General features: G+C 36.4%; 1 protein-coding gene and 1 pseudogene across 1 annotated transcript in view; one reads left to right on the forward strand and one right to left on the reverse strand.

Annotated features, from left to right (window-relative positions):
- LOC109066939 (sorting nexin-25) overlaps positions 1-12,024 on the reverse strand; it is an 825,452-nt gene that overhangs the window by 572,195 nt on the left and 241,233 nt on the right. The gene's annotated exons all lie outside the window — the stretch shown is intronic.
- The window catches only part of LOC122147576, a 35,618-nt pseudogene that overhangs the window by 19,001 nt on the left and 4,593 nt on the right, over positions 1-12,024 (forward strand).

Genomic DNA, 12,024 nt, shown 5'->3' on the forward strand with positions numbered 1-12,024 from the left:
AGCCTAAGGGATGAAGAGAGGGTACAACTCTGATAGCAGACACGGCGGCGCGAGACAGTCCAGACTACAGCCTGGCGCTCCCGGGCTCCGGTCCAGATCGCCACTTCAACATCGGAAATATGGAAATGTGGCCCCGGCAGGACTCAATTTGAGTAATCCAACCCATCCAGAGCGACTCTCTCCGCCCCCTTCCCTTGTGTCTGACTTTGAGGAACTTCACGCTGGGAAGCCGTTTGTGCCAACGAGCCGGGGCTACGCGCGCGCGCGGATTCTCTTTGAATTAGTCGCGTCAAAACTTTTATTTGTCGAAGAACATAAACGGGATGCGGTGACACACTCCGGCAGAACGCCCCTTTTAGCCGCAAAAGCGTCGAAAACTTGTTCCATTTGGGAAAAACCTGATTACTCAATGCGCAAAGCGCCTGAAGGCGAATGGAGCTGAAGGGATTTTTCTCGCTCCGCGCGGGACTGAGTCCTGACCTCCAGTGAAAGATGTGGAAAGATGAATATGAAGTGCATTTCGACTTTCTTCTGGGACTTCTGTAAGTTTTTCTGTAGCTTTTGTTGCTTCTAAAAATGACCTTCTTAAAAGACCTGCAACTGACGCAATAGACTGAAAAATGTAGAAACTTCGTTTGAATTTCTGTCATTAAGTGTAAGTTGTTCTTGTGTTATGTGATATTTATTTATTGACGTTACTGAAGCCAAAACTCTTGGGTTTTCTCTCTGCAGGCAGGGTTTGTTTGAATTTGATCTGTTATTTTATGGCATCTCGCCCTTTGGTCTTTTGTGGACATATCTGTTGGTTGTTTTTCCTGTCTGTGGGACACTGAATATTATAGTGGTGACCGGGGCTAGTTGTCACGGTTTTACTCTAGTTATTTCCAGCGTAGATTTATTTTTGAAATAATGATATTATTATTCTTTTTTCTTTATTTATTTTTTTGAAGTCTTAAAATAAGTTCTTGACAGTTCCACCATTATTTTCCAGGAAAAAAGTTAGAACTCATTTAACACATTAATCTTTTGTGACAACATGCCCCACTTGAGGGACCAGCTGTTAGCTTATTAGAGGCATTTCAACTACAATCTTAAAGCAGTTACAAAACATAAAAAATGTGCAAGGATACAACCAAACAAATACAAAAAAAAACTCTTGTTTTTACCAGCAAATATTATAATTGATGATTTGCATAAAGTTACAAAATGTATAACACATGTGACAACTTGCTGGAATAAAAATGCAACAGCCTGCCCTGACCTGACATTTATGATGGGGAGAAGAAAAAAAAAAAACTTTGCGCAAAGAACATCAATCTTTCAGTTAAAATCTCCCTGTATTACAGCATATATTTGACTCTTGTCTGAATTTATGCCAATGTGGTTTTATTGTATTCACTTGTTACTCAAAGCTTGTACAAATATATGATGACATTAGACTATTAGTTTAAAGGAAAGAATTTACATTCATTATTGTTAATTTAAAACTGTTTTGAGCTAGGTGTTCAATACCAGCATACAAAAACACTAATAATAAAAAGAAAGATTTTAAAAGGAGAGTACAGCCAAAAATAAAAATTCTGTCTTCATTTTCAAACCTGTATGATTTTACTCCTTCTGTGGAATACAAGATAAGATATTTTGAAGAAAATTAGTAGCCAAATGAATTCTTGTCCTATTGACTTACACAGTATGGGCAACAAAAATACTATGGAAGTCAATGGGACCCAAAATTGTCTGTTTACCAACACTCTTCAAAATATCTTCTTTTGTGTTCCACAGAAGAAAGAAATGCAAACAGGTTTGGAATGATGTGAGGGTGAGTAAATGATGACAGAATTTTTGGGCGAACTCTACCTTTAATCTCTCATCTCTTCCATCATCGAATGGTTTTGGATAAAATACATAGCCTGAGGGTCTATATAGTGTGAGCGTGTGTTTGGTTGCCTAAATTCCCATCGTAACCAGAATGTTTTCATTGCACGTTCTGATGCGTAATGCATTTCTGTCTGACCCTGCTGGTTTGATGTATTCCAGTAAGAGAATACACACATACACACACACAAAGGGGGATTTGTGTTTTTGGCTAATTGACAAGGACGCAGCAACTCATTCACACCTCGCTCTGTTCATCCAACACACCCTCTCCAATGGCATCAGAGCTGGCAGTGAGAGATGTTGGCATGTGAGTCATAGACAAGCAGTCTCATGTTTAATCTCCTGCCTTGCTCAGCAGCAGCGCAGGTCTACACAGAGACACGGCTGTTGGCTTCTTTGTAGGAATACTGTATATCAGTGCTGGCACATTAAGCCCTGTCATAGTCACTTATAATGTTTATCTACCCTCTAGAGCTGCCGTTAGTGGGACAACAGGCTGTGATTTATTTTTAACTAATGAAGTCACTTATGTGGAAGTTCTTTGTGTTGTTTAGGAATTAAACACCATTACAAAGAATACTCTGGTGATCCCATCGTACAGTTATGGTATCATATGGTAATATTGTGGACATTGTACTTTGACAGTGATACAAAATCATTATCACTTTCATATACCATGGTATGTCCAAAAAACATTGTAAACATTAAATAAAAACTATAATAAACCCAAATAGTCAGTAAATAAATGAATTTATATTTTATTTATATTTTTTATATATTTTTGATAAGATTAACAAATAAATAAAATGTTATATGACAGAATGCATGAATAACATACTAAATCAATTTAGCCTAAATTAAGTCTCTCATTAATGGCTAGTTTTGGACCTGTTGGTTTATAATTATTAATACTTTAACTACTGTTCAAAAATTTGCAGTCGATAAGACATTTTAAATTCTATTGAAAAAGGTCTCTAATGTTCACCACGGCTGCATTTATCTGGTTTACAAATACAGTAAATACCAGTCAGAGAGTCTGCAGACACATGCGCTCACATACTGTAGGTGTGAGTCATCTTTGTGATGATTCAGGGAGTGTTTTGATTCACTGGAAGAGGGAAGGAGACGATCGTAAAACTCAAGTGAGATTTCCTCATATCTTTATGTAATGTCTTCATATATTAGTGAAGGATGTTTTACAACATAGATCAATCAAACATGTGATCCATAATTAATCAGAAACCAGGCCATATGTACTGTATATGCCAAACCATTTCTTATTCTTCAAAATGTTTAATCTACTTCATTAAAATGTATCCTTTATCATTTTTCAGTATTAACTGAATCTTAGTATAAACTAACAGATGTGTCCACAAAAGTTTTTCTAACAAAAATCTGTACAGATCAGATATTTGCTTTTGATTAGTATCTATTCCAGATGTTACCATCCAAGATGCAGATGATTTTGTTTCTTCATCGGAACAGATTTGGAGAAACTGAGCATTACATCACTTTATCACCAATGGAATGGATCCTCTGCAGTAAATGGGTGCCGTCAGAAAGAGATTCCAAACAGCTGATAAAAACATCACAGTAATTCACAAGTAATCCACATGACTCCAGCCCATCAATTAAAGTCTTGTGAAGTGAAAAGCTGCATATTTGTAAGAAACAAATCCATCATTAAGGTGTTTCAAAACATCTTAAACTTAAACCATAATTTGACCCAAGTATTAGTCCATAATTTATAATAACACAGCTTTTCTGATGGCACCCATTTACTGAAGAGGATCTGTTGGTGATCAAGTGGTGTGTTGCTAAATTTCTCCGAATCTGTGCTGATGAAGAAACAAACTCATCTACATCTTGGATGGCCTGAGGGTGGGTGATCTGATGAAATCTGGAATCATTTATCACCTTGAACTACTGCTCATCACGTAGTGCTCCTGTTACTTTGTTCTTCACCTAAAATTACAGTATGTACCCTGTGCAGTCCTGCCTGCTTGACTGCTCACTTTGTGCCATGTGAGATTTGTCTGGGCTTTTCTAGGGCGTTGTGGGTAATGCTGATGAAGGGGCCATCTGCTTGGGAGGGACACAAATTACACCCTCATTCTCTCTCCCGGAACACCAGGTTCTACTGGCGCCATGGCAACCAACACATTACCGTTCTTTATCGAGTTTGGAGATAATGCAGTTGTCCTAATCAAATTATGCAAAACAAATTTGACTCATCCACAATGAAAATGACAGCCATAATTTATTCAGAAGGCTGCGGACACGCATCAAGACTAAACTGTTGACCTGTAAACTGTTGCCATCTGTATCTGCAGTGTGTTTCTCTTCATGTCTGCTTGCAGAGTGATGACAGCATTGTTTTAATTTTTCCTTTGCAATTCAATTGGCCAAGGCTGCATTTATTTGTAATATTGTGGAATATTATTACATTTTAAATGAATTATTTTCAATGTTAATGTATTTTAAAATATAAATTATTATTCCCGCTATGCAAAGCTGAATTTTCAGCAAATTACTCCAGTCTTCAGTGTCACAAAAAATCATTCTAAAATGCTGGTTTGCTGCTCAAGAAATATTTCTTATTATTATCAATGTTGAAAACAGTTGTTATACTTAATATTTTTGTGGAAACATTTTTAGAGATTACTTGATGAATAGAAAGTGCCAAAAACAAAAAAACAGCATTTATATGAAATATAAATCTTTTGTAAAATTCCTTGCTGAATAAAAGTATTACTTTCTTAAAAATATATTTATACTGACTGTGGTCTTTAAAATGGTAGTGCATATTTAGTCACAATGGTCGACTAGTTGTCCAAAAATATTTTTTGTACTTTAAACAAGCAGCATTTGCATAGTAAAACTTACACGTCTTATATAAACATCCCATAAGAAAAGTATCCAAAATCCTAAATTATAGTATATATTCAGGCAACCCAATGAAAATATGTAGTTTTGTAAATTCCTAAAATATTTATGATTACAATAAAACACCACAAGGCTTATTAATTTATGCACAGTTAGCTGTGTACCATAACCAGACAGAAGTTCATAAATAAATCATGTGAAAAGCTTTGGAGTCTGTCACTTCAGTAATGGCCTGCCTGAGTCACGCAGGTTCTGTCCTCTCTGGAGCTCAGCAGCCGACACGAAAACTCCTCATCCCAAATTACAGCTTCATTTAAAGAACATCCTAATGAGCCACTCGCCTCCATCGCAGTGATTGTACACATCGCAATTTTAATTAGTTGAATTAGATGTGCTGTTTCCTGGCGGGAAAAAAAAGATTGTGTTTCTCTCAAGATGCTCTTTGCTACCCATGAGCTAAATGCTAATTCAGTGGCATGAATTGCAGGAGCATTTTAATGGGCTTGGATTGGATGCTTATATCAATAGCCTAAATTTGAACACAAGTGTACACATGTATGATATTTGTTGTATTTTAGGATTAGCTAATATCAGGGAGAAAACTAGTGTAACAAATGGAATGATGGAAAAAGCAGATCAAACCCGATTGGGTTGAGTTGGTTAGTAAGTTTACAATAGTGGTTTACCATCTCTAGACAGTTTAACCAAGATGGTCTGGCATGTTGACCTTGGTCTCAACAGCTAGCATTTAAACCACCTAACGACCATAAACGGCTAGATATAAACCATCTAAAACAGTGTTTCTCATCTTGGGGGCCTCAGCAAGGATGGCTTTTTTTTATATATATATTTTTAGGATTATTGTTGTTGTTGTTAATATGTTACAAACAATCTAACTTAAAATTGCTAAAAAACATATAATCAAGCTTCAAAGTGAAATGTTTCCCCCTTAATGACTAATGTTTTTATTTAAGGACATACAGTTCTTGAAACGTCTGGAATCACAAAATGAACTGTGGTTAATTAATTTACGTTTATCAACACTCCCAGTTTCTGTTAATAAAATTTACTTAATACATATGTTATAATTATAGTTCTAATAATATTATATAGTAGGAGTGGGAGAAAAATATTGATTCTCTGATGCATCATGATTCTGAATCTATTTTGAAAACTTCAGGATCTCTGAATGCTTTTATGATGTGAAATTAATGTAAACATAGTTCTGCATCTTAAGGACAGGACAAAATATCAGATGTTAAAATAGATCTGTGCACTGGTGCGAATGCACTGTCTAATAGTAATAATCAAACGGCACCCTGCTGAGAAAAAGAGAGAAATCTTTCACTGTCCTCATCTGAAAAACTTTGAGATACTTTGAAAATCACCTTTTGTTTATTGCTTGTAATGTTGTTCTTTGTTTCCTTTGTTTTAATGTGTTCCTTTTATAACTTTGTATTTGCTTATAATTTTAAAGCCACATTTAGTTCATTAGTAAACAGTTTTAACATACAATAGTTTTGATTTATTATGATGTAATTATTTTAAAAAGATTATTTAATAAAAGTAATAAAGAAATTAAATAAAAATGCAAATAAATATAAGAAATCATTATCTCATTGAAATCAGAAAAAATATATATCAAGATTAGTGTTAGAGTTGGATTTGAAATCCCAGAAATCGGAAATTGGATTCCCACCACATTTTTTAGTTGGCCTCGAATATTATTATGGGCAGTGGGGGTCTTTAAGTCAAAAAAGTTGAGAAACACTGATCCAAAACCATCTTTCATCTACCATCTTGGTTCTGGCTGTATTTTCAATTTGGACATTGACAGGTTTTTTTGTTTGTTTCTGCAGTGATGCCAGCCTCACAGATGTGCTGTGTGACTCGGACTCTGAGTTGGGCAGCGTGGACACGCTGGAGAGGGGCAGCACGGATACTCTCGCAAACGGCTGCCGTGTCGACACAGATGCTGCCAAGCGACTGGCTAAGCGCCTCTTCTATCTGGAGGGCTTCAAGCGCTGTGACGTGGCACGACACCTGGGCAAGAAGTGAGTGTTTGTGTGTGAATGAGCATATTATATGGGAAAGGAAGTGGAATAAAACTCTTTTCATTTATACCCACAATCCCTCTCTTCCTTGTCTCTTTCTCCTGCAGTAATGAATTCAGCCAGTTGGTGGCATCGGAGTACCTGAGCTTCTTTGATTTCACGGGGTTGTCATTAGACAGAGCGCTGAGGTGAGAACATTTCAACCACAAAATACAAACAAGATTGTTAGTGACTTGAACAGTGCAAATACTGATCCTAACTGAAAGCAAAATAGCAAATGTACCAACAATATCACAGCCAGACTGAACATATTTTGATGTGTAAACATACAGCTACGTTGAGCAGGAATTTGGACCAATAAGATTTCAGTGTGGGCAGTTCAAAAATTTAATATAAACATTCCTTTTTTCATGCTGAGCTGATTAGGACAGTTTCACAATTCTAAGTGTTGCTAAACAGGAAGGTTTTACAAGCACTTGCAATATGTAGCTGCCTCATTGTTTCTTTGTATTATTTCTTTGGTTAAGCTGCAACAAGAGGAAGAAGCTTATTTAGATAAATACACACGCATGTCACATATTTATGTCTCAGTTCCACAAATACCCCTGAAACTGGAAGAAGTTAAGCACGCCATTACTTAAATACCTGCATTGCAAGAAGAGGAGGAACTAAGCACAGTTGCACTATGTAGTTAAAAATATTTCAGTCCTGGACTAACAGTAGTTCTCTGGATAGAACGATAATTATCCCAGACAGTGAGTGGAAGCTCTGATTCAGCCTAGACTAAACTTACAGGAACGAGACACACTCTGTGCGAGTATATAGACGTGCATTTGGGAACGCAACATGCTCCAACCATTTTCTTAAACTTGTAATGAGAAGTCGTAGCCTAATGGTTAGAGAGTATGACTCCTAACCCTAAGGTTGTGGGTTCGAGTCTCGGGCCAGCAATACCACGACTGATGTGCCCTTGAGCAAGGCATCGAACCCCCAACTGCTCCCCAGGTGCCACAACATAAATAGCTGCCCACTGCTCCGGGTGTGTGTTCACGGTGTGTGTGTGTGTGTGTGTGTTCACTGCTGTGTGTGTGCACTTTGGATGGGTTAAATGCAGAGCACAAATTCTGAGTATGGGTCACCATACATGGCTGCATGTCACGTCACATCAGAAGAGATTATAAACTGACTGTTGTAAACAAAAGAGAGTCTTTAAGAGCCCCCTGCTTTTTTCCTACCAAATTAAATGCATTAATAATGATTATTATTATTAATGTTATAGTTTTATTGTCAAATTGATATATTATTGTGCAGTCCTACACACAATCACAGCAAAACCTGGAGCTTTAAAAACAATTTAATTTTAAATCATAGTCACAATTTATATCAGAAAAATACCAATTTGATTTTTTTTTCCCCAAATGTCGCAGTCCTAAAATGAGCATAAATGGAGCTATGCAAGCTCAAATTCATCTGTTGTTGTTTTCTTGAATGTCAGACTGCACTTAATAGCACAATGCAAGTACATTATATTACAAAGGGGCATTTTAGAGGGCATTAGCATAAGCAAATAAATACAGTAAAGAATATATTTTCTATGGTGTATATATTTGTATTTGACAGTTCTAGCATATTTTACTCCTCCTTAGCGCATCTCCATGATTGTCTTCATGTACTCTGGCTTCAGGAACTTCCTGAAGGCGTTTTCCTCTGATGGGAGAGACGCAGGAGAGAGAACGTGTGCTGGTGCACTTCTCCAAACGCTTCTGTCACTGTAACCCAGAAGCTCTCACCTCAGAGGGCAAGTGCATTTCTCTAGATTTAGCTTCTGCTATGTAGTTAAAATTTTATGATGGCAGCTCATAATATATTTCAATTGAACATTGCCTTCATTGAAATGTAACCTCATAAATGACTTATTTAGAACATTTGTTTTATGTTAGCATGTTGCTAGGCTAGCTAATGATGCTTTAAATCTCCTGCGGTGTGTAGCTACTATGCAGCTCGTTTGGTTTTGAAACAGTGTTGTAGTTTTAAATATATGTTCTTTAGAATATATGATTTCTTATTAACTCTTTTTTTTCCTAACTCTTTTTTTAATAGATGGCGCTCACACACTGACCTGTGCACTTATGCTTCTCAACACAGACCTGCATGGACACGTATGTATTCGGCGCTTCTATGTTGTTGAATCCAAACATGTCTGACACTAACAAGTTTAGTTACTGCAGTAACTGGATCTACTAGTAATTACTCTTCAATCTAATTGCAGACACAAATATTAGAGTGATCTGGAAACAAACCACCTTCAGTCCTGTCTCATATTTCTAGATTCTGTATTCACACAAAAAAGGTGATCAGGACCCTGATGTTAAGTAGTGATTTTTTTCAATAGTAGCTGGCTGTACACTATGTAACATATTAAATGTCTAGTGGTCATTATACAGAAATATTTAACTGCAGAAGGCCAAGATTACCCATTTATAAACAAATGTTCAAGAAAGTATTGTAAGAAGAATCATATTTTTTTAAAGTAGATTTATTATAAAAAATAAATATATTATTTGAAGATGAGATGATGCTAATGAACAGTTATCAGCAACTAAACTGAAAACCTCTTTAGCTCCCCATATGCACTTCATAATGTAATTTTCCTTAACAAACCTCTTGTTGTTGTGTTTCTCCAAGTAATATTACAGTTCTCTACGACTTTGACCTAAACATCCCTCTCTCTCTCCATTTCCTTTTATTCATTTTGCGGCAGGTGGTAAGTGCTTCTCTCTCCTCCTCTCGTCTTCTTTGTGTTTTTCTTCTCTTTTAATGGCTTCTCTTTTAATGTGTTTTCAGCATGTTGTCATCCATCATTTGTGGAATATTACTACTCTAAAGTAGATCTCTGTTGTAGGAGGATTCAAACAGACTGAGATATTGATGTGTGTTGGTTGTAAGGTTTAGAGTGGTTGTTCTGGTTTGATACTGCCATCTTCTGACAGCTTTGTCAACTGCATAGCGTTAAGAAATAACTGGTGTGGTTCTGAATATAGCTTGTTTTTTATTCTTATGATTTGATTTCTGTATTGTTGCATTTGTTTTGGTTTTGTAATCACTCAGTTTTTATTAGGGTGTTGTATATTTACAAAAGATTGCCATATGACCATAGATTCTGCCAAAAGACTAAATATTAAACTACAGGTTTTGTTATTGCTGTAAACCTTAATAAATGAATATGGTATCCCCCTAAACTTTGCAAGAAGTTTTCACAATCTTCCTGTCATAAGTCAAGGATCACTATTAATATCGCTCATGGATCTGAAAAGCATAATTTGTGCTACAGACATGAGTGATGGCTCAAATAGTTCAGTTTGTTGAGGAAAGGTTTCTTATTACTTTATAATCGGACTTATTTTTTTGGCAAATGACAAATGGGATGAAAAATTCACATAGACTTTCACTGAAATAGGTCACGAGTCATATTTAGAGACCAGCAGCTTTTTCAGCAGCTTTGGTTCTGGAAGTATTTCTTTCCATAATTTTTTTTTCTATGAGGGATACACACACAAACCCTGGCAAGCGCATACAACAATTTATTGCGGTGGTGACTTGCATGTCCAAAGCATGACATACATTGGAATATTAAAAAATGCAGTTTATGTTCTGATGACAGTTAATGGCTGATACTACTATGGGATTTTTAATTATTTTTTTTTTTTTTTCAATCCTTTGACTCTTCGCTAAGTGCCAAATATTTTTAAAAAAATCCTATTTTGGCAATTGCTATTGTCTGGCATTTTTCAGACATGAAACATTTCTAATGTAAGTAAATGTAAGGATGTGTGTGTTTGGAGAGGTTTTAAATTTTTTTTTTTTTTTTTTACTATTTTACAGGAATTGTACAAAATATGGTAAATGTTGTCAGGGCAATGATAATAGAGACCACGGTATAACAAAGAGGATATAAGTGTCGTTTTGTCAGTTTTTCCAAATCTTTAAATAAATCTTGAGAAGTGGGTCGTGTGGATCAAACAGCCCTCTAGCATTTTTCTCAATTTTGATTCACAGTCACAGTTTTTTGAATCACAAACAGTCACTGAATATATTAACAATTTAAAAGAAAAATGTTACAATGCAAAAAAAAAAAAAATCCTTCCCGTTAGAAGAATAATATTCAATCAAATTGCTCTCTTGTCTTAGAGTGGCAACATTTTCAAGGGTAGCTTAGCGAGGGGTCATTTGTTTACGTCAAATAATATTATGATAGTAATTGGCATATATGTCATTATTGTTGTGTATTGCAGAATATGGGAAGAAGATGTCTTGCCAGCAGTTCATTAGCAATCTGGATGGCCTCAACGACGGCAAAGATTTTTCCCAAAGAATCGCTCAAGGTAATTATTTGGACACACAGCAGACATGTATTAGCTTCCTTTTTTCCCTATTATATTATTATTATTAAAACCAGTGGTATGAAAAAGAAGCATTGCTTCAGAAAAACACATGCATGTGTACTGATAGAGTGTGATTTCTCACCAAATCTGACTGATTTTATGAAAACATACCCTAAACACAGTAACCGCATAATGCTCATGTTGTAATTTCATTATGAATGCATTCGTGTGTAAATTAGATCAAAAAGCATATGTTTCATGTGCTCGGTCCCATAAACCCATCTGACTGTATTGGTGTGGTTGTGGTGTTCAGATATACGGTATTAACAGTCCTCATATGTTCTGTCCTGGTTTAGGTGCTCTATAACTCAATAAAGAACGAGAAGCTGGAGTGGGGCGATGTGAGTATCCCAATATCATCCCCAGGAGTCAAGTGCGCTCGCATTATCATTGTGACTTCTGGGGCTAATCTGCGTATAAAGTGCGCAATACCTGTACACATGCATAAATGCTGGTTAATCCGCTCTGTTTCTGCAGTGAGGAAGAGGAGTTTGAGGAAGAGTCTGGTCGGAGCTGGTGGACGAGCAGTGTGAGGCGGGAGGGAAGAGGGTTGTCAGGGTAACGGACGGCAGTAACCCTTTCATCGCCATTCCACTTTTGCTTAATGCTGTGACGTACAAACACGGCGTTCTGACACGCAAAAGCCACGCAGACATGGACGGCAAACGCAGTATGTGTTGGTGTCATTTGTTTGTTCTGCAAAGTCATACTTTGGTATGAATTTCTCAGTGCTGTTCCCCTTAGTTTCCACATCATTTCCTGTC

The sequence above is a fragment of the Cyprinus carpio genome, chromosome A14 (assembly GCF_018340385.1).
Source record: "Cyprinus carpio isolate SPL01 chromosome A14, ASM1834038v1, whole genome shotgun sequence".
Lineage (NCBI taxonomy): Eukaryota > Metazoa > Chordata > Actinopteri > Cypriniformes > Cyprinidae > Cyprinus > Cyprinus carpio.